The following is a 26673-nucleotide window of genomic DNA, read 5'->3' on the forward strand; positions in this document are numbered from 1 at the left end:
CCCTGGGATCTTTCCCTGTGATCTCCCCTGTGATCTCCCCCTGTGATCTCTCACCTGTGATAGCTCCCCTGTGATCTCTCCCCTGTGATCTCTCCCCTGTGATCTCTTCCTGTGATCTCCCCCCAGTCATCTCCCCGTGATCTCTCCCTCTGATCTCTCCCTGTGATCTCTCCCTGTGATCTCCCCCTGTGATCTCTTCCTGTAATCTCCCCCCTGTGATCTCTCCCTGTGATCTCTCCCTGTGATCTCCCCCTGTGATCTCCCCCTGTGATCTCTCCCCTGTGATCTCTCCCTGTGATCTCCCTCTGTGATCTCCCACTTTGATCTCTCCCCCTGTGGTCTCTCCCCTGCGATCTCTCGCTGTGAGCTCTCACTGTGATCTCTCCCCTGTGATCTCCCCCTGTGATCTCTCCCCTGTGATCTCCCTGTGATCTCCCCCTGTGATCTCCCCCTGTGATCTCCCTGTGATCTCCCCTAAGATCTCTCTTTGTGATCTGCCCCTGTGATCTCTCCCTGTGATCTGTCGCTGTGATCTCTCCCTGTGATCTTTGCTTTGATCTCTTCCTGTGATCTCCCCTGTGATCTCTCCCTGTGATCTCTCCCCTGTGATCTCTTCCTATGATCTCCCCCCTGTGATCTCTCCCTGTGATCTCTCCCTGTGATCTCTCTCTGTGATCGCTGCCTGTGATCTCCCCCTGTGATCTCTCCCTGTGATCTCCCCTGTGATCTCTCCCTGTGCTCTCTCCCCTGTGATCTCCCCGTGATCTTTCCTTTGATCGCTTCCCGTGATCTCCCCTGTGATCTCTCCCCTGTGATTTATCCCGTGACCTCTCACTTGTGATCTCTCCCCTGTGATCTCTCCCTGTGATCTCTCCCGTGATCTCTTCCTGTAATCTCCCCCCTGTGATCTCTCCCCGTGATCTCCCCCTGTGATCTCCCCCTGTGATCTCTCCCCTGTGATCTCTCCCCTGTGATCTCTCCCTGTGATCTCCCACTTTGATCTCTCCCCCGGTGGTCTCTCCCCGCGATCTCTCGCTGTGAGCTCTCACTGTGATCTCTCCCCTGTGATCGCCCCCTGTGATCTCTCCCCTGTGATCTCCCCCTGTGATCTTTCCTTTGATCTCTTCCTGTGATCTCCCCCTGTGATCTCTCCCCTGTGATCTCTCCCCTGTGATCTCTTCCTATGATCTCCCCCGTGATCTCTCCCTGTGATCTCTCCTTGTGATCTCTCTCTGTGATCGCTGCCTGTGATCTCCCCCTGTGATCTCTCCCTGTGATCTCCCCCGTGATCTCTCCCTGTGCTCTCTCCCCTGTGATCTCCCCGTGATCTTTCCTTTGATCGCTTCCCGTGATCTCCCCTGTGATCTCCCCTGTGATCTCTCCCTGTGATGTCTCCCCTGTGATTTATCCCGTGACCTCTCACTTGTGATCTCTCCCCTGTGATCTCTCCCTGTGATCTCTCCCGTGATCTCTTCCTGTAATCTCCCCCCTGTGATCTCTCCCTGTGATCTCCCCCTGTGATCTCCCCCTGTGATCTCTCCCCTGTGATCTCTCCCCTGTGATCTCTCCCTGTGATCTCCCCCTGTGATCTCCCACTTTGATCTCTCCCCCGGTGGTCTCTCCCCGCGATCTCTCGCTGTGAGCTCTCACTGTGATCTCTCCCCTGTGATCGCCCCCTGTGATCTCTCCCTGTGATCTCCCCGTGATCTCTCCCTGTGATCTCCCCCTGTGATCTCCCCTGTGATCTCCCCTGTGATCTCTCCCTGTGATCTCCCCGTGATCTCCCCGTGATCATCCCTAAGATCTCTCATTGTGATCTGCCCCTGTGATCTCTCCCTGTGATCTGTCGCTGTGATCTCTCCCTGTGATCTCCCCGTGATCTTGCCCTTTGATCTCTCCCTGAGATCTCCCGTTATCTCTCCCTGTGATCTCCCCATGATCTCCCCCTGTGATCTCCACCTGTGATCTCCCCGTGATCTCCCCTGTGATCTCTCCGTGATCTCTCCCTGTGATCTCCCTGTGATCTCTCCCTGTGATCTCCCCGTGATCTCTACCTGTGATCTCCCCCTGTGATCTCTCCCTGTGATCTCCCCCTGTGATCTCCCCCTGTGATCTTTCCCTTTGATCTCTTCCTGTGATCGCCCCTGTGAACTCTCCCTGTGATCTCCCCCTGTGATCTGTCCCTGTGATCTCCCCCCGTGATCTCCCCCCGTGATCTCCCCCTGTGATCTCCCCTGTGATCTATCCCGGTGATCTCTCCCTGTGATCTCCCCCTGTGATCTCCCCTGTGATCTCTCCCTGTGACCTCCCCCTGTGATCTCCCCCTGTGATCTCCCACTGTGATCTCTCCCCTGCGATCTCTCCCTGTGATCTCTCTCTGTGATCCCTCCCCTGTGATCTCTCCCCTGTGATCTCTCCCAGCGATCTCTCCCTGTGATCTCTCCCTGTGACCTCCTCTGTGATCTCCCCCTGTGATCTCCCCCTGTGATCTCCCCCTGCGATCTCTTCCTGTGATCTCCACTGTGATCTCTCCCTGTGATCTCCCCCTGGGATCTTTCCCTGTGATCTCCCCTGTGATCTCCCACTGTGATCTCCCCCTGTGATCTTTCCTTTGATCTCTTCCTGTGATCTCCACTGTGATCTCTCCCTGTGATCTCCCCCTGGGATCTTTCCCTGTGATCTCCCCTGTGATCTCCCCCTGTGATCTCTCACCTGTGATCGCTCCCCTGTGATCTCTCCCCTGTGATCTCTCCCCTGTGATCTCTTCCTGTGATCTCCCCCCAGTCATCTCCCCGTGATCTCTCCCTCTGATCTCTCCCTGTGATCTACCCCTGTGATCTCTCCCCTGTGATCTCCCCCTGTGATCTTTCCTTTGATCTCTTCCCGTGATCTCCCGTGATCTCCCCTGTGATCTCTCCCTGTGATCTCTCCCCTGTGATTTATCCCGTGATCTCTCACTTGTGATCTCTCCCCTGTGATCTCTCCCAGCGATCTCTCCCTGTGATCTCTCCCTGTGACCTCCTCTGTGATCTCCCCCTGTGATCTCCCCCTGTGATCTCCCCCTGCGATCTCTTCCTGTGATCTCCACTGTGATCTCTCCCTGTGATCTCCCCCTGGGATCTTTCCCTGTGATCTCCTCTGTGATCTCCCACTGTGATCTCCCCCTGTGATCTTTCCTTTGATCTCTTCCTGTGATCTCCACTGTGATCTCTCCCTGTGATCTCCCCCTGGGATCTTTCCCTGTGATCTCCCCTGTGATCTCCCCCTGTGATCTCTCACCTGTGATAGCTCCCCTGTGATCTCTCCCCTGTGATCTCTCCCCTGTGATCTCTTCCTGTGATCTCCCCCCAGTCATCTCCCCGTGATCTCTCCCTCTGATCTCTCCCTGTGATCTCTCCCTGTGATCTCCCCCTGTGATCTCTCCCCTGTGGTCTCCCCCTGTGATCTTTCCTTTGATCTCTTCCCGTGATCTCCCCTGTGATCTCCCCTGTGATCTCTCCCTGTGATCTCTCCCCTGTGATTTATCCCGTGATCTCTCACTTGTGATCTCTCCCCTGTGATCTCTCCACTGTGATCTCTCCCCTGTGATCTCTTCCTGTAATCTCCTCCCTGTGATCTCTCCCTGTGATCTCTCCCTGTGATCTCCCCCTGTGATCTCCCACTTTGATCTCTCCCCCTGTGGTCTCTCCCCTGCGATCTCTCGCTGTGAGCTCTCACTGTGATCTCTCCCCTGTGATCTCCCCCTGTGATCTCCCCGTGATCTCCCCGTGATCATCCCTAAGATCTCTCATTGTGATCTGCCCCTGTGATCTCTCCGTGATCTGTCGCTGTGATCTCTCCCTGTGATCTCCCCGTGATCTTGCCCTTTGATCTCTCCCTGAGATCTCCCCTGTTATCTCTCCCTGTGATCTCCCCATGATCTCCCCCTGTGATCTCCACCTGTGATCTCCCCATGATCTCCCCTGTGATCTCTCCCTGTGATCTCTCCGTGATCTCCCTGTGATCTCTCCCTGTGATCTCCCCGTGATCTCTACCTGTGATCTCCCCCTGTGATCTCTCCCTGTGATCTCCCCCTGTGATCTCCCCCTGTGATCTTTCCCTTTGATCTCTTCCTGTGATCGCCCCTGTGAACTCTCCCTGTGATCTCCCCCTGTGATCTGTCCCTGTGATCTCCCCCCGTGATCTCCCCCTGTGATCTCCCCTGTGATCTATCCCGGTGATCTCTCCCTGTGATCTCCCCCTGTGATCTCCCCTGTGATCTCTCCCTGTGACCCCCCCCTGTGATCTCCCCCTGTGATCTCCCACTGTGATCTCTCCCCTGCGATCTCTCCCTGTGATCTCTCTCTGTGATCTCTCCCCTGTGATCTCTCCCCTGTGATCTCTCCCAGCGATCTCTCCCTGTGATCTCTCCCTGTGACCTCCTCTGTGATCTCCCCCTGTGATCTCCCCCTGTGATCTCCCCCTGCGATCTCTTCCTGTGATCTCCACTGTGATCTCTCCCTGTGATCTCCCCCTGGGATCTTTCCCTGTGATCTCCCCTGTGATCTCCCACTGTGATCTCCCCCTGTGATCTTTCCTTTGATCTCTTCCTGTGATCTCCACTGTGATCTCTCCCTGTGATCTCCCCCTGGGATCTTTCCCTGTGATCTCCCCTGTGATCTCCCCCTGTGATCTCTCACCTGTGATCGCTCCCCTGTGATCTCTCCCCTGTGATCTCTCCCCTGTGATCTCTTCCTGTGATCTCCCCCCAGTCATCTCCCCGTGATCTCTCCCTCTGATCTCTCCCTGTGATCTCTCCCTGTGATCTCCCCCTGTGATCTCTCCCCTGTGATCTCCCCCTGTGATCTTTCCTTTGATCTCTTCCCGTGATCTCCCCTGTGATCTCCCCTGTGATCTCTCCCTGTGATCTCTCCCCTGTGATTTATCCCGTGAACTCTCACTTGTGATCTCTCCCCTGTGATCTCTCCCAGCGATCTCTCCCTGTGATCTCTCCCTGTGACCTCCTCTGTGATCTCCCCCTGTGATCTCCCCCTGTGATCTCCCCCTGCGATCTCTTCCTGTGATCTCCACTGTGATCTCTCCCTGTGATCTCCCCCTGGGATCTTTCCCTGTGATCTCCTCTGTGATCTCCCACTGTGATCTCCCCCTGTGATCTTTCCTTTGATCTCTTCCTGTGATCTCCACTGTGATCTCTCCCTGTGATCTCCCCCTGGGATCTTTCCCTGTGATCTCCCCTGTGATCTCCCCCTGTGATCTCTCACCTGTGATCGCTCCCCTGTGATCTCTCCCCTGTGATCTCTCCCCTGTGATCTCTTCCTGTGATCTCCCCCCAGTCATCTCCCCGTGATCTCTCCCTCTGATCTCTCCCTGTGATCTCTCCCTGTGATCTCCCCCTGTGATCTCTCCCCTGTGATCTCCCCCTGTGATCTTTCCTTTGATCTCTTCCCGTGATCTCCCGTGATCTCCCCTGTGATCTCTCCCCTGTGATTTATCCCGTGATCTCTCACTTGTGATCTCTCCCCTGTGATCTCTCCACTGTGATCTCTCCCCTGTGATCTCTTCCTGTAATCTCCCCCCTGTGATCTCTCCCTGTGATCTCTCCCTGTGATCTCCCCCTGTGATCTCCCACTTTGATCTCTCCCCCTGTGGTCTCTCCCCTGCGATCTCTCGCTGTGAGCTCTCACTGTGATCTCTCCCCTGTGATCTCCCCCTGTGATCTCTCCCCTGTGATCTCTTCCTGTGATCTCCCCCCAGTCATCTCCCCATGATCTCTCCCTCTGATCTCTCCCTGTGATCTCTCCCTGTGATCTCCCCCTGTGATCTCTCCCCTGTGATCTCCCCCTGTGATCTTTCCTTTGATCTCTTCCCGTGATCTCCCCTGTGATCTCCCCTGTGATCTCTCCCTGTGATCTCTCCCCTGTGATTTATCCCGTGAACTCTCACTTGTGATCTCTCCCCTGTGATCTCTCCCAGCGATCTCTCCCTGTGATCTCTCCCTGTGACCTCCTCTGTGATCTCCCCCTGTGATCTCCCCCTGTGATCTCCCCCTGCGATCTCTTCCTGTGATCTCCACTGTGATCTCTCCCTGTGATCTCCCCCTGGGATCTTTCCCTGTGATCTCCTCTGTGATCTCCCACTGTGATCTCCCCCTGTGATCTTTCCTTTGATCTCTTCCTGTGATCTCCACTGTGATCTCTCCCTGTGATCTCCCCCTGCGATCTTTCCCTGTGATCTCCCCTGTGATCTCCCCCTGTGATCTCTCACCTGTGATCGCTCCCCTGTGATCTCTCCCCTGTGATCTCTCCCCTGTGATCTCTTCCTGTGATCTCCCCCCAGTCATCTCCCCGTGATCTCTCCCTCTGATCTCTCCCTGTGATCTCTCCCTGTGATCTCCCCCTGTGATCTCTCCCCTGTGATCTCCCCCTGTGATCTTTCCTTTGATCTCTTCCCGTGATCTCCCGTGATCTCCCCTGTGATCTCTCCCCTGTGATTTATCCCGTGATCTCTCACTTGTGATCTCTCCCCTGTGATCTCTCCACTGTGATCTCTCCCCTGTGATCTCTTCCTGTAATCTCCCCCCTGTGATCTCTCCCTGTGATCTCTCCCTGTGATCTCCCCCTGTGATCTCCCACTTTGATCTCTCCCCCTGTGGTCTCTCCCCTGCGATCTCTCGCTGTGAGCTCTCACTGTGATCTCTCCCCTGTGATCTCCCCCTGTGATCTCTCCCCTGTGATCTCCCCATGATCTCTCCCTGTGATCTCCCCCTGTGATCTCCCCCTGTGATCTCCCCCTGTGATCTCTCCCTGTGATCTCCCCCTGTGATCTCCCCTGTGCTCTCCCCTGTGATCTCCCCCTGTGATCTCCCCGTGATCTCCCCTAAGATCTCTCATTGTGATCTGCCCCTGTGATCTCTCCCTGTGATCTGTCGCTGTGATCTCTCCCTTTGATCTCCCCATGATCTTCCCCTTTGATCTCTCCCTGTGATCTCCCGTTACATCTCCCTGTGATCTCACCATGATCTCCCCCTGTGATCTCTCCCTGTGATCTCCCCCGTGATCTCCCCTGTGATCTCTCCCTGTGATCTCTCCCTGTGATCTCCCCATGATCTCCCCGTGATCTCTCCCTGTGATCTCCCCCATGATTGCTCCCTGTGATCGCTCCCCTGTGATGTCCCACTGTGATCTCCCCCAGTGATCTCTCCCTGTGATCTCTTCCTGTGATCTCCCCATGATCTTTCCCTGTGACCTCCCCGTGATCTCTCCCTGTGATCTCCCCCATGATCGCTCCCTGTGATCGCTCCCCTGTGATCTCCCACTGTGATCTCCCCCAGTGATCTCTCCCTGTGATCTCTTCCTGTGACCTCTCCCTGCAATCTCTGCCTGTGATCTGCCCTGTGATCTCCCCTGTGATCTCCCCCTGTGATCTCACCCTGGGATCTTTCCCTGTGATCTCCCCTGTGATCCCCCCTGTGATCTTTCCTTTGATCTCTTCCTGTGATCTCCCCTGTGATCTCTCCCTGTGATCTCCCCCTGTGTTCTCTCCTTGTGATCTCCCCGTGATCTCCCCCTGTGATCTCCTCCTGTGATCTCCCCTGTGATCTCTCCCTATGATCTCCCCCTGTGATCTCCCCCTGTGATCTCTCCCCTGTGATCTCCCCCTGTGATCTCTCCCCTGTGATCTCTCTCTATGATCTCTCCCTGTGATCTCCCCCGTGATCTCTCATTTTAATCTCTCCCTGTGATCTCTCCCCCTGTGATCTCTCCCCTGCGATCTCTCCCTGTGATCTCTCTCTGTGATCTCTCCCTGTGATCTCTCTCTGTGATCTCTCCCATGTGATCTCTCTCAGCGATCTCTCCCTGTGATCTCCCCGTGATCTTTCCCTGTGATCTCCCCCTGTGATCTCCCCCGTGATCTCTCCCTGTGCCCTCTCCCCCGTGATCTCCCCCTGTGATCTCCCCCTGTGATCTCTCCCTGTGATCTCTCCCCTGCGAACTCTTCCTGTGATCTGCACTGTCATCTCTCCCTGTGATCGCCCCCTGGGATCTTTCCCTATGATCTCCCCTGTGATCTTTCCTTTGATCTCTTATTGTGATCTCCCCTTCGATCTCTCCCCTGTGATTTCTCCCCTGTGATCTCTCCCCTGTGATCTCCCCCTGTGATCTTTCCTTTGATCTCTTCCTGTGATCTCCCCTGTGATCTCCCCTGTGATCTCTCCCTGTGATCTCTCCCCTGTGATTTATCACCTGTGATCTCTCACTTGTGATCTCTCCCCTGTGATCTCTCCCCTCTGATCTCTCCCCTGTGATCTCTTCCTGTGATCTCCCCTGTGATCTCTCCCTGTGATCTCTCCCTGTGATCCCCCCCTGTGATCTCCCCCTGTGATCTCTCCCCTGTGATCTCTCCCCTGTGATCTCTCCCTGTGATCTCCCCCTGTGATCTCCCACTTTGATCTCTCCCCCTGTGGTCTCTCCCCTGTGATCTCTCGCTGTGAGCTCTCACTGTGATCTCTCCCCTGTGATCTCCCCCTGTGATCTCCCCCTGTGATCTCTCCCTGTGATCTCTCCCTGTGATCTCCCCGAGATCTCCCCATGTGATCTCCCCATGTGATCTCCCCGTGATCTCCCCTGTGATCTCTCCCTGTGATCTCCCCCTGTGATCTCCCCTGTGATCTCCCCCTGTGATCTCCCCATGATCTCCCCTAAGATCTCTCTTTGTGATCTGCCCCTGTGATCTCTCCCTGTGATCTGTCGCTGTGATCTCTCCCTGTGATCTCCCCGTGATCTTCCCCTTTGATCTCTCCCTGTGATCTCCCCTGTTATATCTCCCTGTGATCTCCCCGTGATCTCCCCCTGTGATCTCTCCCTGTGATCTCCCCCGTGATCTCTCCCTGTGATCTCCCCCATGATCGCTCCCTGTGATCGCTCCCCTGTGATCTCCCACTGTGATCTCCCCCAGTGATCTCTCCCTGTGATCTCTTCCTGTGACCTCTCCCCTGCAATCTCTTCCTGTGATCTCCCCTGTGATCTCCCCTGTGATCTCGCCCTGTGATCTTACCCTCCGGTCTTTCCCTGTGATCTCCCCTGTGATCCCCCCTGTGATCTTTCCTTTGATCTCTTCCTGTGATCTCCCCTGTGATCTCTCCCTGTGACCTCCCCCTGTTTTCTCTCCTTGTGATCTCCCCCTGTGAACTCCCCCTGTGATCTCCCCCTGTGATCTCCCCTGTGATCTCTCCCTATGATCACCCCCTGTGATCTCTCCCCTGTGATCTCTCCCTATGATCTCTCCCTGTGATCTCCCCCCGTGATCTCTCATTTTAATCTCTCCCTGTGACCTCTCCCCCTGTGATCTCTCCCCTGCGATCTCTCCCTGTGATCTCTCTGTGATCTCTCCCATGTGATCTCTGTCAGCGATCTCTCCCTGTGATCTCCCCATGATCTTTCCCTGTGATCTCCCCCTGTGATCTCTCCCTGTGATCTCCCCCGTGATCTCCCCCTGTGATCTCCCCCTGTGATCTCCCCTGTGATCTCTCCCTGTGATCTCTTCCTGTGACCTCTCCCCTGCGAACTCTTCCTGTGATCTCCACTGTGATCTCTCCCTGTGATCGCCGCCTGGGATCTTTCCCTGTGATCTCCCCTGTGATCTTTCCTTTGATCTCTTCCTATGATCTCCCCTGTGATCTCTCCCTTGGATCTCTCCCCTGTGATTTCTCCCCTGTGATCGCTCCCCTGTGACCTCACCCCTGTGATCCCTCCCCTGTGATCTCTTCCTGTGATCTCCCCTGTGATCTCCCCCCGTGATCTCCCCCTGTGATCTCCCCCTGTGATCTCCCCCTGTGATCTCTCCCCTGTGATCTCCCCCTGTGACCTTTCCTTTGATCTCTTCCTGTGATCTCCCCTGTGATCTCTCCCTGTGATCTCTCCCCTGTGATCTCTCCCCTGTGCTCTCTTCCTGTGATCTCTTCCTGTGATCTCCCCCATGATCTCTCCCTGTGATCTCTCCCTGTGATCTCTCTCTATGATCTCTGCCTGTGATCTCCCCCTGTGATCTCTCCCCTGTGCTCTCTCCCTGTGATCTCTTCCTGTGATCTCCCCCGTGATCTCTCCCTGCGATCTCCCCTGTGATCTCCCCCTGCGATCTCTCCCTGTAATCTCTCCCTGTGATCTCTCCCTGTGATCTCTCCCCTGTGATCGCTCCCTGTGATCTCTCCCCTGTGATCACCCCCGTTATCTCTCACTGCGATCTCTCCCTGTAATCTCTCCCTGTGATCTCTCCCTGTGATCTCTCCCCTGTGATCGCTCCCTGTGATCTCTCCCCTGTGATCACCCCCGTTATCTCTCACTGCGATCTCCCCTGTGATCTCCCCCTGTGATCTCTCCCCTGTGATCTCCCCCTGTGATCTTTCATTTGATCTCTTCCTGTGATCTCCCCTGTGATCTCTCCCTGTGATCTCTCCCCTGTGATCTCTCCCCTGTGATCTCTCCCCTGTGCTCTCTTCCTGTGATCTCCCCCATGATCTCTCCCTGTGATCTCTCCCTGTGATCTCTCTCTATGATCTCTGCCTGTGATCTCCCCCTGTGATCTCCCCCTGTGATCTCTCCCCTGTGATCTCTCCCTGTGATCTCTTCCTGTGATCTCCCCCGTGATCTCTCCCTGCGATCTCCCCTGTGATCTCCCCCTGCGATCTCTCCCTGTAATCTCTCCCTGTGATCTCTCCCTGTGATCTCTCCCCTGTGATCTCCCCCTGTGATCGCTCCCTGTGATCTCTCCCCTGTGATCACCCCCGTTATCTCTCACTGCGATCTCTCCCTGTGATCTCCCCATGATCTTTCCCTGTGATCTCCCCCTGTGATCTCTCCGGTGATCTTTCCCTTTGATCTCACCCTGTGATCTCCCCGTGATCTGTCCCTGTGATCTCCCCCCGTGATCTCCCCGTGATCTCCCGTGATCTATCCCTGTGATCTCCCCCCATGATCTCCCCCTGTCATCTCCCCTGTGATCTCTCCCTCTGACCTCCACCTGTGATCTCCCCCTGTGATCTTCCGCTGTGATCTCTCCCCTGCGATCTCTCCCTGTGATCTCTCTCTGTGATCTCTCCCCTGTGATCTCTCCCCTGTGATCTCTCCCCATGATCTCTCCCAGCGATCTCTCCCTGTGATCTCCCCCTGTGATCTCTCCCTGTGATCTCCCCCATGATCTCTCCCTGTGATCTCTCCCCCGAGATCTCCCCCTGTGATCTCCCCCTGTGATCTCCCCCCGTGATCTCATCCTGTGATCTCCACTGTGATCTCTCCCTGTGATCTCCCACTGGGATCTTTCGCTGTGATCTCTCCGTGTGATCTCTCCCTGTGATCTCCCCCTGTGATCTCCCCCTGTGATCTCTCCGTGTGATCTCTCCCTGTGATCTCCCCCTGTGATCTCTCCCGTGATCTCCCCCTGTGATCTTTCCTTTGATCTCTTCCCGTGATCTCCCCTGTGAGCTTTCCCTGTGATCTCTCCCCTGTGATTTATCCCGTGATCTCTCACCTGTGATCTCTCCCCTGTGATATCTCCCGTGATCTCTCCCCTGTGATCTCTTCCTGTGATCTCCCCCCGTGATCTCTCCCTGTGATCTCCCCTGTGATCTCTCCCTGTGATCTCTCCCCTGTGATTTATCCCGTGATCTCTCACTTGTGATCTCTCCCCTGTGATCTCTCCACTGTGATCTCTCCCCTGTGATCTCTTCCTGTAATCTCCCCCCTGTGATCTCTCCCTGTGATCTCTCCCTGTGATCTCCCCCTGTGATCTCCCCCTGTGATCTCTCCCCTGTGATCTCTCCCTGTGATCTCCCTCTGTGATCTCCCACTTTGATCTCTCCCCCTGTGGTCTCTCCCCTGCGATCTCTCGCTGTGAGCTCTCACTGTGATCTCTCCCCTGTGATCTCCCCCTGTGATCTCTCCCCTGTGATCTCCCTGTGATCTCTCCCTGTGATCTCCCCCTGTGATCTCCCCCTGTGATCTCCCCCTGTGATCTCCCTGTGATCTCCCCTAAGATCTCTCTTTGTGATCTGCCCCTGTGATCTCTCCCTGTGATCTGTCGCTGTGATCTCTCCCTGTGATCTTTGCTTTGATCTCTTCCTGTGAACTCCCCTGTGATCTCTCCCTGTGATCTCTCCCCTGTGATCTCTCCCCTGTGATCTCTTCCTATGATCTCCCCCCTGTGATCTCTCCCTGTGATCTCTCCCTGTGATCTCTCTCTGTGATCGCTGCCTGTGATCTCCCCCTGTGATCTCTCCCTGTGATCTCCCCTGTGATCTCTCCCTGTGCTCTCTCCCCTGTGACCTCCCCGTGATCTTTCCTTTGATCGCTTCCCGTGATCTCCCCTGTGATCTCTCCCTGTGATCTCTCCCCTATGATTTATCCCGTGACCTCTCACTTGTGATCTCTCCCCTGTGATCTCTCCCTGTGATCTCTCCCGTGATCTCTTCCTGTAATCTCCCCCCTGTGATCTCTCCCCGTGATCTCCCCCTGTGATCTCCCCCTGTGATCTCTCCCCTGTGATCTCTCCCCTGTGATCTCTCCCCTGTGATCTCTCCCTGTGATCTCCCACTTTGATCTCTCCCCCGGTGGTCTCTCCCCGCGATCTCTCGCTGTGAGCTCTCACTGTGATCTCTCCCCTGTGATCGCCCCCTGTGATCTCTCCCCTGTGATCTCCCCCTGTGATCTTTCCTTTGATCTCTTCCTGTGATCTCCCCTGTGATCTCTCCCTGTGATCTCTCCCCAGTGATCTCTCCCCTGTGATCTCTTCCTATGATCTCCCCCCTGTGATCTCTCCCTGTGATCTCTCCTTGTGATCTCTCTCTGTGATCGCTGCCTGTGATCTCCCCCTGTGATCTCTCCCTGTGATCTCCCCCGTGATCTCTCCCTGTGCTCTCTCCCCTGTGATCTCCCCGTGATCTTTCCTTTGATCGCTTCCCGTGATCTCCCCTGTGATCTCCCCTGTGATCTCTCCCTGTGATGTCTCCCCTGTGATTTATCCCGTGACCTCTCACTTGTGATCTCTCCCCTGTGATCTCTCCCTGTGATCTCTCCCGTGATCTCTTCCTGTAATCTCCCCCCTGTGATCTCTCCCTGTGATCTCCCCCTGTGATCTCCCCCTGTGATCTCTCCCCTGTGATCTCTCCCCTGTGATCTCTCCCTGTGATCTCCCCCTGTGATCTCCCACTTTGATCTCTCCCCCGGTGGTCTCTCCCCGCGATCTCTCGCTGTGAGCTCTCACTGTGATCTCTCCCCTGTGATCGCCCCCTGTGATCTCTCCCTGTGATCTCCCCGTGATCTCTCCCTGTGATCTCCCCGTGATCTCCCCTGTGATCTCCCGTGATCTCTCCCTGTGATCTCCCCGTGATCTCCCCGTGATCATCCCTAAGATCTCTCATTGTGATCTGCCCCTGTGATCTCTCCCTGTGATCTGTCGCTGTGATCTCTCCCTGTGATCTCCCCGTGATCTTGCCCTTTGATCTCTCCCTGAGATCTCCCCTGTTATCTCTCCCTGTGATCTCCCCATGATCTCCCCCTGTGATCTCCACCTGTGATCTCCCCGTGATCTCCCGTGATCTCTCCCTGTGATCTCTCCCTGTGATCTCCCTGTGATCTCTCCCTGTGATCTCCCCGTGATCTCTACCTGTGATCTCCCCCTGTGATCTCTCCCTGTGATCTCCCCCTGTGATCTTTCCCTTTGATCTCTTCCTGTGATCGCCCCTGTGAACTCTCCCTGTGATCTCCCCCTGTGATCTGTCCCTGTGATCTCCCCCCGTGATCTCCCCCTGTGATCTCCCCCCGTGATCTATCCCGGTGATCTCTCCGTGATCTCCCCCTGTGATCTCCCCTGTGATCTCTCCCTGTGACCTCCCCCTGTGATCTCCCCCTGTGATCTCCCACTGTGATCTCTCCCCTGCGATCTCTCCCTGTGATCTCTCTCTGTGATCCCTCCCCTGTGATCTCTCCCCTGTGATCTCTCCCAGCGATCTCTCCCTGTGATCTCTCCCTGTGACCTCCTCTGTGATCTCCCCCTGTGATCTCCCCCTGTGATCTCCCCCTGCGATCTCTTCCTGTGATCTCCACTGTGATCTCTCCCTGTGATCTCCCCCTGGGATCTTTCCCTGTGATCTCCCCTGTGATCTCCCACTGTTATCTCCCCCTGTGATCTTTCCTTTGATCTCTTCCTCTGATCTCCACTGTGATCTCTCCCTGTGATCTCCCCCTGGGATCTTTCCCTGTGATCTCCCCTGTGATCTCCCCCTGTGATCTCTCACCTGTGATCGCTCCCCTGTGATCTCTCCCCTGTGATCTCTCCCCTGTGATCTCTTCCTGTGATCTCCCCCCAGTCATCTCCCCGTGATCTCTCCCTCTGATCTCTCCCTGTGATCTCTCCCTGTGATCTCCCCCTGTGATCTCTCCCCTGTGATCTCCCCCTGTGATCTTTCCTTTGATCTCTTCCCGTGATCTCCCCTGTGATCTCCCCTGTGATCTCTCCCTGTGATCTCTCCCCTGTGATTTATCCCGTGATCTCTCACTTGTGATCTCTCCCCTGTGATCTCTCCCAGCGATCTCTCCCTGTGATCTCTCCCTGTGACCTCCTCTGTGATCTCCCCCTGTGATCTCCCCCTGTGATCTCCCCCTGTGATCTCCCCCTGCGATCTCTTCCTGTGATCTCCACTGTGATCTCTCCCTGTGATCTCCCCCTGGGATCTTTCCCTGTGATCTCCTCTGTGATCTCCCACTGTGATCTCCCCCTGTGATCTTTCCTTTGATCTCTTCCTGTGATCTCCACTGTGATCTCTCCCTGTGATCTCCCCCTGGGATCTTTCCCTGTGATCTCCCCTGTGATCTCCCCCTGTGATCTCTCACCTGTGATCGCTCCCCTGTGATCTCTCCCCTGTGATCTCTCCCCTGTGATCTCTTCCTGTGATCTCCCCCCAGTCATCTCCCCGTGATCTCTCCCTCTGATCTCTCCCTGTGATCTCTCCCTGTGATCTCCCCCTGTGATCTATCCCCTGTGATCTCCCCCTGTGATCTTTCCTATGATCTCTTCCCGTGATCTCCCCTGTGATCTCCCCTGTGATCTCTCCCTGTGATCTCTCCCCTGTGATTTATCCCGTGATCTCTCACTTGTGATCTCTCCCCTGTGATCTCTCCACTGTGATCTCTCCCCTGTGATCTCTTCCTGTAATCTCCCCCCTGTGATCTCTCCCTGTGATCTCTCCCTGTGATCTCCCCCTGTGATCTCCCACTTTGATCTCTCCCCCTGTGGTCTCTCCCCTGCGATCTCTCGCTGTGAGCTCTCACTGTGATCTCTCCCCTGTGATCTCCCCCTGTGATCTCTCCCCTGTGATCTCCCCATGATCTCTCCCTGTGATCTCCCCCTGTGATCTCCCCGTGATCTCCCCGTGATCATCCCTAAGATCTCTCATTGTGATCTGCCCCTGTGATCTCTCCCTGTGATCTGTCGCTGTGATCTCTCCCTGTGATCTCCCCGTGATCTTGCCCTTTGATCTCTCCCTGAGATCTCCCCTGTTATCTCTCCCTGTGATCTCCCCATGATCTCCCCCTGTGATCTCCACCTGTGATCTCCCCGTGATCTCCCCTGTGATCTCTCCCTGTGATCTCTCCCTGTGATCTCCCTGTGATCTCTCCCTGTGATCTCCCCGTGATCTCTACCTGTGATCTCCCCCTGTGATCTCTCCCTGTGATCTCCCCCTGTGATCTCCCCCTGTGATCTTTCCCTTTGATCTCTTCCTGTGATCGCCCCTGTGAACTCTCCCTGTGATCTCCCCCTGTGATCTGTCCCTGTGATCTCCCCCCGTGATCTCCCCCTGTGATCTCCCCTGTGATCTATCCCGGTGATCTCTCCCTGTGATCTCCCCCTGTGATCTCCCCTGTGATCTCTCCCTGTGACCTCCCCTTGTGATCTCCCCCTGTGATCTCCCACTGTGATCTCTCCCCTGCGATCTCTCCCTGTGATCTCTCTCTGTGATCCCTCCCCTGTGATCTCTCCCCTGTGATCTCTCCCAGCGATCTCTCCCTGTGATCTCTCCCTGTGACCTCCTCTGTGATCTCCCCCTGTGATCTCCCCCTGCGATCTCTTCCTGTGATCTCCACTGTGATCTCTCCCTGTGATCTCCCCCTGGGATCTTTCCCTGTGATCTCCCCTGTGATCTCCCACTGTGATCTCCCCCTGTGATCTTTCCTTTGATCTCTTCCTGTGATCTCCACTGTGATCTCTCCCTGTGATCTCCCCCTGGGATCTTTCCCTGTGATCTCCCCTGTGATCTCCCCCTGTGATCTCTCACCTGTGATCGCTCCCCTGTGATCTCTCCCCTGTGATCTCTCCCCTGTGATCTCTTCCTGTGATCTCCCCCCAGTCATCTCCCCGTGATCTCTCCCTCTGATCTCTCCCTGTGATCTCTCCCTGTGATCTCCCCCTGTGATCTCTCCCCTGTGATCTCCCCCTGTGATCTTTCCTTTGATCTCTTCCCGTGATCTCCCCTGTGATCTCCCCTGTGATCTCTCCCTGTGATCTCTCCCCTGTGATTTATCCCGTGAACTCTCACTTGTGATCTCTCCCCTGTGATCTCTCCCAGCGATCTCTCCCTGTGATCTCTCCCTGTGACCTCCTCTGTGATCTCCCCCTGTGATCTCCCCCTGTGATCTCCCCCTGCGATCTCTTCCTGTGATCTCCACTGTGATCTCTCCCTGTGATCTCCCCCTGGGATCTTTCCCTGTGATCTCCTCTGTGATCTCCCACTGTGATCTCCCCCTGTGATCTTTCCTTTGATCTCTTCCTGTGATCTCCACTGTGATCTCTCCCTGTGATCTCCCCCTGGGATCTTTCCCTGTGATCTCCCCTGTGATCTCCCCCTGTGATCTCTCACCTGTGATCGCTCCCCTGTGATCTCTCCCCTGTGATCTCTCCCCTGTGATCTCTTCCTGTGATCTCCCCCCAGTCATCTCCCCGTGATCTCTCCCTCTGATCTCTCCCTGTGATCTCTCCCTGTGATCTCCCCCTGTGATCTCTCCCCTGTGATCTCCCCCTGTGATCTTTCCTTTGATCTCTTCCCGTGATCTCCCCTGTGATCTCCCCTGTGATCTCTCCCCTGTGATTTATCCCCTGTGATTTATCCCGTGATCTCTCACTTGTGATCTCTCCCCTGTGATCTCTCCCCTGTGATCTCTTCCTGTAATCTCCCCCCTGTGATCTCTCCCTGTGATCTCTCCCTGTGATCTCCCCCTGTGATCTCCCACTTTGATCTCTCCCCCTGTGGTCTCTCCCCTGCGATCTCTCGCTGTGAGCTCTCACTGTGATCTCTCCCCTGTGATCTCCCCCTGTGATCTCTCCCCTGTGATCTCCCCATGATCTCTCCCTGTGATCTCCCCTTGATCTCCCCCTGTGATCTCCCCCTGTGATCTCCCCCTGTGATCTCTCCCTGTGATCTCCCCCTGTGATCTCCCCTGTGCTCTCCCCTGTGATCTCCCCCTGTGATCTCCCCGTGATCTCCCCTAAGATCTCTCATTGTGATCTGCCCCTGTGATCTCTCCCTGTGATCTGTCGCTGTGATCTCTCCCTTTGATCTCCCCATGATCTTCCCCTTTGATCTCTCCCTGTGATCTCCCGTTACATCTCCCTGTGATCTCCCCATGATCTCCCCCTGTGATCTCTCCCTGTGATCTCCCCCGTGATCTCCCCTGTGATCTCTCCCTGTGATCTCTCCCTGTGATCTCCCCATGATCTCCCCGTGATCTCTCCCTGTGATCTCCCCCATGATTACTCCCTGTGATCGCTCCCCTGTGATGTCCCACTGTGATCTCCCCCAGTGATCTCTCCCTGTGATCTCTTCCTGTGATCTCCCCATGATCTTTCCCTGTGACCTCCCCGTGATCTCTCCCTGTGATCTCCCCCATGATCGCTCCCTGTGATCGCTCCCCTGTGATCTCCCACTGTGATCTCCCCCAGTGATCTCTCCCTGTGATCTCTTCCTGTGACCTCTCCCTGCAATCTCTGCCTGTGATCTGCCCTGTGATCTCCCCTGTGATCTCCCCCTGTGATCTCACCCTGGGATCTTTCCCTGTGATCTCCCCTGTGATCCCCCCTGTGATCTTTCCTTTGATCTCTTCCTGTGATCTCCCCTGTGATCTCTCCCTGTGATCTCCCCCTGTGTTCTCTCCTTGTGATCTCCCCGTGATCTCCCCCTGTGATCTCCTCCTGTGATCTCCCCTGTGATCTCTCCCTATGATCTCCCCCTGTGATCTCCCCCTGTGATCTCTCCCCTGTGATCTCCCCCTGTGATCTCTCCCCTGTGATCTCTCCCTGTGATCTCCCCCGTGATCTCTCATTTTAATCTCTCCCTGTGATCTCTCCCCCTGTGATCTCTCCCCTGCGATCTCTCCCTGTGATCTCTCTCTGTGATCTCTCCCTGTGATCTCTCTGTGATCTCTCCCATGTGATCTCTCTCAGCGATCTCTCCCTGTGATCTCCCCGTGATCTTTCCATGTGATCTCCCCCTGTGATCTCCCCCGTGATCTCTCCCTGTGCCCTCTCCCCCGTGATCTCCCCCTGTGATCTCCCCCTGTGATCTCTCCCTGTGATCTCTCCCCTGCGAACTCTTCCTGTGATCTGCACTGTCATCTCTCCCTGTGATCGCCCCCTGGGATCTTTCCCTATGATCTCCCCTGTGATCTTTCCTTTGATCTCTTATTGTGATCTCCCCTTCGATCTCTCCCTTGGATCTCTCCCCTGTGATTTCTCCCCTGTGATCTCTCCCCTGTGATCTCCCCCTGTGATCTTTCCTTTGATCTCTTCCCGTGATCTCCCCTGTGATCTCCCCTGTGATCTCTCCCTGTGATCTCTCCCCTGTGATTTATCACCTGTGATCTCTCACTTGTGATCTCTCCCCTGTGATCTCTCCCCTCTGATCTCTCCCCTGTGATCTCTTCCTGTGATCTCCCCTGTGATCTCTCCCTGTGATCTCTCCCTGTGATCTCCCCCTGTGATCTCTTCCCTGTGATCTCTCCCCTGTGATCTCTCCCCTGTGATCTCTCCCCTGTGATCTCTCCCTGTGATCTCCCCCTGTGATCTCCCACTTTGATCTCTCCCCCTGTGGTCTCTCCCCTGTGATCTCTCGCTGTGAGCTCTCACTGTGATCTCTCCCCTGTGATCTCCCCCTGTGATCTCTCCCCTGTGATCTCCCTGTGATCTCCCCCTGTGATCTCTCCCTGTGATCTCTCCCTGTGATCTCCCCATGTGATCTCCCCATGTGATCTCCCCGTGATCTCCCCCTGTGATCTCCCCCTGTGATCTCCCCTGTGATCTCCCCCTGTGATCTCCCCATGATCTCCCCTAAGATCTCTCTTTGTGATCTGCCCCTGTGATCTCTCCCTGTGATCTGTCGCTGTGATCTCTCCCTGTGATCTCCCCGTGATCTTCCCCTTTGATCTCTCCCTGTGATCTCCCCTGTTATATCTCCCTGTGATCTCCCCGTGATCTCCCCCGTGATCTCTCCCTGTGATCTCCCCCGTGATCTCTCCCTGTGATCTCCCCCATGATCGCTCCCTGTGATCGCTCCCCTGTGATCTCCCCCAGTGATCTCCCCCAGTGATCTCTCCCTGTGATCTCTTCCTGTGACCTCTCCCCTGCAATCTCTTCCTGTGATCTCCCCTGTGATCTCCCCTGTGATCTCGCCCTGTGATCTTACCCTCCGGTCTTTCCCTGTGATCTCCCCTGTGATCTTTCCTTTGATCTCTTCCTGTGATCTCCCCTGTGATCTCTCCCTGTGACCTCCCCCTGTGTTCTCTCCTTGTGATCTCCCCCTGTGAACTCCCCCTGTGATCTCCCCCTGTGATCTCCCCTGTGATCTCTCCCTATGATCACCCCCTGTGATCTCTCCCCTGTGATCTCTCCCTATGATCTCTCCCTGTGATCTCCCCCCGTGATCTCTCATTTTAATCTCTCCCTGTGACCTCTCCCCCTGTGATCTCTCCTGTGCGATCTCTCCCTGTGATCTCTCTGTGATCTCTCCCTGTGATCTCTCTCTGTGATCTCTCCCATGTGATCTCTGTCAGCGATCTCTCCCTGTGATCTCCCCATGATCTTTCCCTGTGATCTCCCCCTGTGATCTCTCCCTGTGATCTCCCCCGTGATCTCCCCCTGTGATCTCCCCCTGTGATCTCCCCTGTGATCTCTCCCTGTGATCTCTTCCTGTGACCTCTCCCCTGCGAACTCTTCCTGTGATCTCCACTGTGATCTCTCCCTGTGATCGCCGCCTGGGATCTTTCCCTGTGATCTCCCCTGTGATCTTTCCTTTGATCTCTTCCTATGATCTCCCCTGTGATCTCTCCCTTGGATCTCTCCCCTGTGATTTCTCCCCTGTGATCGCTCCCCTGTGATCTCACCCCTGTGATCCCTCCCCTGTGATCTCTTCCTGTGATCTCCCCTGTGATCTCCCCCCGTGATCTCCCCCTGTGATCTCCCCCTGTGATCTCCCCCTGTGATCTCTCCCCTGTGATCTCCCCCTGTGATCTTTCCTTTGATCTCTTCCTGTGATCTCCCCTGTGATCTCTCCCTGTGATCTCTCCCCTGTGATCTCTCCCCTGTGATCTCTCCCCTGTGATCTCTTCCTGTGATCTCTTCCTGTGATCTCCCCGTGATCTCTCCCTGTGATCTCTCCCTGTGATCTCTCTCTATGATCTCTGCCTGTGATCTCCCCCTGTGATCTCCCCCTGTGATCTCTCCCCTGTGATCTCTCCCTGTGATCTCTTCCTGTGATCTCCCCCGTGATCTCTCCCTGCGATCTCCCCTGTGATCTCCCCCTGCGATCTCTCCCTGTAATCTCTCCCTGTGATCTCTCCCTGTGATCTCTCCCCTGTGATCTCCCCCTGTGATCGCTCCCTGTGATCTCTCACTGCGACCTCTCCCTGTGATCTCCCCATGATCTTTCCCTGTGATCTCCCCCTGTGATCTCTCCCTGTGATCTCTCCCTGTGATCTCCCTGGTGATCTTTCCCTTTGATCTCACCCTGTGATCTCCCCGTGATCTGTCCCTGTAATCTCCCCCCGTGATCTCCCCGTGATCTCCCGTGATCTATCCCTGTGATCTGCCCCCATGATCTCCCCCTGTCATCTCCCCTGTGATCTCTCCCTGTGACCTCCACCTGTGATCTCCCCCTGTGATCTTCCGCTGTGATCTCTCCCCTGCGATCTCTCCCTGTGATCTCTCTCTGTGATCTCTCCCCTGTGATCTCTCCCGTGATCTCTCCCCATGATCTCTCCCAGCGATCTCTCCCTGTGATCTCCCCCTGTGATCTCTCCCTGTGATCTCCCCCATGATCTCTCCCTGTGATCTCTCCCCCGAGATCTCCCCCTGTGATCTCCCCCTGTGATCTCCCCCTGTGATCTCATCCTGTGATCTCCACTGTGATCTCTCCCTGTGATCTCCCACTGGGATCTTTCGCTGTGATCTCTCCCTGTGATCTCTCCCTGTGATCTCCCCCTGTGATCTCCCCCTGTGATCTCTCCGTGTGATCTCTCCCTGTGATCTCCCCCTGTGATCTCCCCCTGTGATCTCCCCCTGTGATCTCTCCCCTGTGATCTCCCCCTGTGATCTTTCCTTTGATCTCTTCCCGTGATCTCCCCTGTGATCTTTCCCTGTGATCTCTCCCCTGTGATTTATCCCGTGATCTCTCACCTGTGATCTCTCCCCTGTGATATCTCCCGTGATCTCTCCCCTGTGATCTCTTCCTGTGATCTCCCCCCTGTGATCTCTCCCTGTGATCTCTCCCTGTGCTCTCCCCCTGTGATCTCCCCCTGTGGTCTCTCCCCTGTGATCTCTCCCCTGTGATCTCTCCCCTGTGATCTCTCCCTGTGATCTCCCCCCGTGATCACCCACTTTGATCTCTCCCCCTGTGGTCTCTCCCCTGCGATCTCTCGCTGTGATCTCTCCCCTGTGATCTCCCCCTGTGATCTCTCCCCTGTGATCTCCCCCTGTGATCTCTCCCTGTGATCTCCCCGTGATCTCTCCCTGTGATCGCCCCCTGTGATCTCCCCTGTGATCTCTCCCTGTGATCTACCCCTGTCATCTCCCCGTGATCTCCCCTGTGATCTCCCCTGTGATCTCCCCCTGTGACCTCCCCGTGATCTCCCCTGAGATCTCTCATTGTCATCTGCCCCTGTGATCTGTCCCTGTGATCTGTCCGTGATCTCTCCCTGTGATCTCCCCGTGATCTTCCCCTTTGATCTCTCCCTGTGATCTCCCCTGTTATCTCTCCCTGTGATCTCCCCCTGTGATCTCCCCCTGTGATCTCTCCCTGTGATCTCCCCGTGATCTCCCGTGATCTCTCCCTGTGATCTCTCCCTTTGATCTCCCCATGATCTTTCCCTGTGATCTCCCCCTGTGATCTGTCCCTGTGATCTCCCCCATGATCGCTCCCTGTGATCGCTCCCTGTGATCGCTCCCCTGTGATCTCCCACTGTGATCTCCCCCAGTGATCTCTCCCCTGTGATCTCCCCCTGTGATCTCTCCCTGTGATCTTTCCCTGTGATCTCCCCCTGTGATCTCTCCCTGTGATCTCCCCCATGATCGCTCCCTGTGATCGCTCCCCTGTGATCTCCCACTGTGATCTCCCCCAGTGATCTCTTCCTGTGATCTCCCCCTGTGATCTCCCCTGTGATCTCTCCCTATAATCTCCCCCTGTGATCTCCCCCTGTGATCTCTCCCCTGTGATCTCCCCCTGTGATCTCTCCCCTGTGATCTCTCCCTATGATCTCTCCCTGTGATCTCCCCCGTGATCTCTCATTTTAATCTCTCCCTGTGATCTCTCCCCGTGATCTCTCCCCTGCGATCTCTCCCTGTGATCTCTCTCTGTGATCTCTCCCTGTGATCGCTCTCTGTGATCTCTCCCATGTGATCTCTCTCAGCGATCTCTCCCTGTGATCTCCCCCTGTGATCTTTCCCTGTGATCTCCCCCTGTGATCTCTCCCTGTGATCTCCCCCATGATCTCTCCCTGTGCTCTCTCCCCCGTGATCTCCCCCTGTGATCTCCCCCTGTGATCTCTCCCTGTGATCTCTTCCTGTGACCTCTCCCCTGCGAACTCTTCCTGTGATCTCCACTGTGATCTCTCCCTGTGTTCGCCCTCTGGGATCTTTCCCTGTGATCTCCACTGTGATCTTTCCTTTGATCTCTTCCTGTGATCTCCCCGTGATCTCTCCCTTGGATCTCTCCCCCGTGATTTCTCCCCTGTGATCTCTCCCCTGTGATCTCTCCCTGTGATCTCTTCCTGTGACCTCTCCCCTGCGAACTCTTCCTGTGATCTCCACTGTGCTCTCTCCCTGTGATCGCCCCCTGTGATCTCCCCCTGTGATCTCCCCCTGTGATCTTTCCTTTGATCTCTTCCTGTGATCTCCCCTGTGATCTCTCCCTTGGATCTCTCCCCTGTGATTTCTCCCCTGTGATCTCTCCCCTGTGATCTCTCCCCTGTGATCCCTCCCCTGTGATCTCTTCCTGTGATCTCCCCTGTGATCTCCCCCGTGTGATCTCCCCCTGTGATCTCTCCCTGTGATCTCTTCCTGTGATCTCCCCTGTGATCTCTCCCTGTGATCTCTCCCCTGTGATCTCTCCCCTGTGATCTCTTCCTGTGATCTCTTCCTGTGATCTCCCCCCTGTGATCTCTCCCTGTGATCTCTCCCTGTGATCTCTCCCAGCGATCTCTCCCTGTGATCTCCCCCTGTGATCTCTCCCTGTGATCTCCCCCATGATCTCTCCCTGTGATCTCTCCCCCGAGATCTCCCCCTGTGATCTCCCCCTGCGATCTCATCCTGTGATCTCCACTGTGATCTCTCCCTGTGATCTCCCACTGGGATCTTTCCCTGTGATCTCCCCTGTGATCTCCCACTGTGATTTCCCCCTGTGATCTCTCCCTGTGATCTTTCCTTTGATCTCTTCCTGTGATCTTCACTGTGATCTCTCCCTGTGATCTCCCCCTGGGATATTTCCTTGTGATCTCCCCTGTGATCTCCCCCTGTGATCTCCCCCTGTGTTCTCTCCCTGTGATCTCTCCGTGTGATCTCTCCCTGTGATCTCCCCCTGTGATCTCCCCCTGTGATCTCTCCCCTGTGATCTCCCCCTGTGATCTTTCCTTTGATCTCTTCCCGTGATCTCCCCTGTGATCTTTCCCTGTGATCTCCCCCTGTGATTTATCCCGTGATCTCTCACCTGTGATCTCTCCCCTGTGATCTCTCCCGTGATCTCTCCCCTGTGATCTCTTCCTGTGATCTCCCCCCTGTGATCTCTCCCTGTGATCTCTCCCTGTGATCTCTCCCTGTGATCTCCCCCTGTGATCTCCCCCTGTGATCTCTCCCCTGTGATCTCTCCCCTGTGATCTCTCCCCTGTGATCTCTCCCTGTGATCTCCCCCTGTGATCACCCACTTTGATCTCTCCCCCTGTGGTCTCTCCCCTGCGATCTCTCGCTGTGAGCTCTCACTGTGATCTCTCCCCTGTGATCTCCCCCTGTGATCTCTCCCCTGTGATCTCCCCCTGTGATCTCCCCCTGTGATCTCTCCCTGTGATCTCCCCGTGATCTCTCCCTGTGATCGCCCCCTGTGATCTCCCCTGTGATCTCTCCCTGTGATCTACCCCTGTGATCTCCCCGTGATCTCCCCTGTGATCTCCCCTGTGATCTCCCCCTGTGATCTCCCCTGAGATCTCTCATTGTCATCTGTCCCTGTGATCTGTCCCTGTGATCTGCCTGTGATCTCTCCCTGTGATCTCCCCGTGATCTTCCCCTTTGATCTCCCCCTGTGATCTCCCCTGTTATCTCTCCCTGTGATCTCCCCCTGTGATCTCCCCCTGTGATCTCTCCCTGTGATCTCCCCATGATCTCCCCTGTGATCTCTCCCTGTGATCTCTCCCTTTGATCTCCCCGTGATCTTTCCCTGTGATCTCCCCCTGTGATCTCTCCCTGTGATCTCCCCCATGATCGCTCCCTGTGATCGCTCCCCCGTGATCTCCCACTGTGATCTCCCCCAGTGATCTCTTCCTGTGATCTCCCCCTGTGATCGCCCCCGTGATCTCTCCCTATGATCTCCCCCTGTGATCTCCCCCTGTGATCTCTCTCCTGTGATCTCCCCGTGATCTCTCCCCTGTGATCTCTCCCTATGATCTCTCCCTGTGATCGCCCCCCGTGATCTCTCATTTTAATCTCTCCCTGTGATCTCTCCCCTGTGATCTCCCCCTATGATCTCTCCCTGTGATCTCCCCTCGTGATCTCTCATTTTAATCTCTCCCTGTGATCTCTCCCCTGCGATCTCTCCCTGTGATCTCTCTCTGTGATCTCTCCCTGTGATCGCTCTCTGTGATCTCTCCCATGTGATCTCTCTCAGCGATCTCTCCCTGTGATCTCCCCCTGTGATCTTTCCCTGTGATCTCCCCCTGTGAGCTCTCCCTGTGATCTCCCCCGTGATCTCTCCCTGTGCTCTCTCCCCCGTGATCTCCCCCTGTGATCTCCCCCTGTGATCTCTCCCTGTGATCTCTTCCTGTGACCTCTCCCCTGCGAACTCTTCCTGTGATCTCCACTGTGATCTCTCCCTGTGTTCGCCCCCTGGGATCTTTCCCTGTGATCTCCACTGTGATCTTTCCTTTGATCTCTTCCTGTGATCTCCCCTGTGAGCTCTCCCTTGGATCTCTCCCCTGTGATCTCTCCCCTGTGATCTCTCCCTGTGATCTCTTCCTGTGACCTCTCCCCTGCGAACTCTTCCTGTGATCTCCACTGTGCTCTCTCCCTGTGATCGCCCCCTGTGATCTCCCCCTGTGATCTTTCCTTTGATCTCTTCCTGTGATCTCCCCTGTGATCTCTCCCTTGGATCTCTCCCCTGTGATTTCTCCCCTGTGATCTCTCCCCTGTGATCTCTCCCCTGTGATCCCTCCTCTGTGATCTCTTCCTGTGATCTCCCCTGTGATCTCCCCCCTGTGATCTCCCCCTGTGATCTCTCCCTGTGATCTCCCCCTGTGATCTCTCCCTGTGATCTCTTCCTGTGATCTCCCCCGTGATCTCTCCCTGTGCTCTCTCCCCCGTGATCTCCCCCTGTGATCTCCCCCTGTGATCTCTCCCTTGGATCTCTCCCCTGTGATTTCTCCCCTGTGATCTCTCCCCTGTGATCTCTCCCTGTGATCTCTTCCTGTGACCTCTCCCCTGCGAACTCCTACTGTGATCTCCACTGTGCTCTCTCCCTGTGATCGCCCCCTGTGATCTCCCCCTGTGATCTCCCCCTGTGATCTTTCCTTTGATCTCTTCCTGTGATCTCCCCTGTGATCTCTCCCTTGGATCTCTCCCCTGCGATTTCTCCCCTGTGATCTCTCCCCTGTGATCTCTCCCCTGTGATAACACCCCTGTGATCTCTTCCTGTGATCTCCCCTGTGATCTCCCCCCTGTGATCTCCCCCTGTGATCTCTCCCTGTGATCTCTTCCTGTGATCTCCCCCTGTGATCTCTTCCTGTGATCTCCCCCGTGATCTCTCCCTGTGCTCTCTCCCCCGTGATCTCCCCCTGTGATCTCCCCCTGTGATCTCTCCCTTGGATCTCTCCCCTGTGATTTCTCCCCTGTGATCTCTCCCCTGTGATCTCTCCCTGTGATCTCTTCCTGTGACCTCTCCCC

Source organism: Somniosus microcephalus, chromosome 21 (assembly GCF_052327205.1).
Source record: "Somniosus microcephalus isolate GS21.2 chromosome 21, FLI_Smic_1.0, whole genome shotgun sequence".
In the NCBI taxonomy this organism is placed as follows: Eukaryota; Metazoa; Chordata; class Chondrichthyes; order Squaliformes; family Somniosidae; genus Somniosus; species Somniosus microcephalus.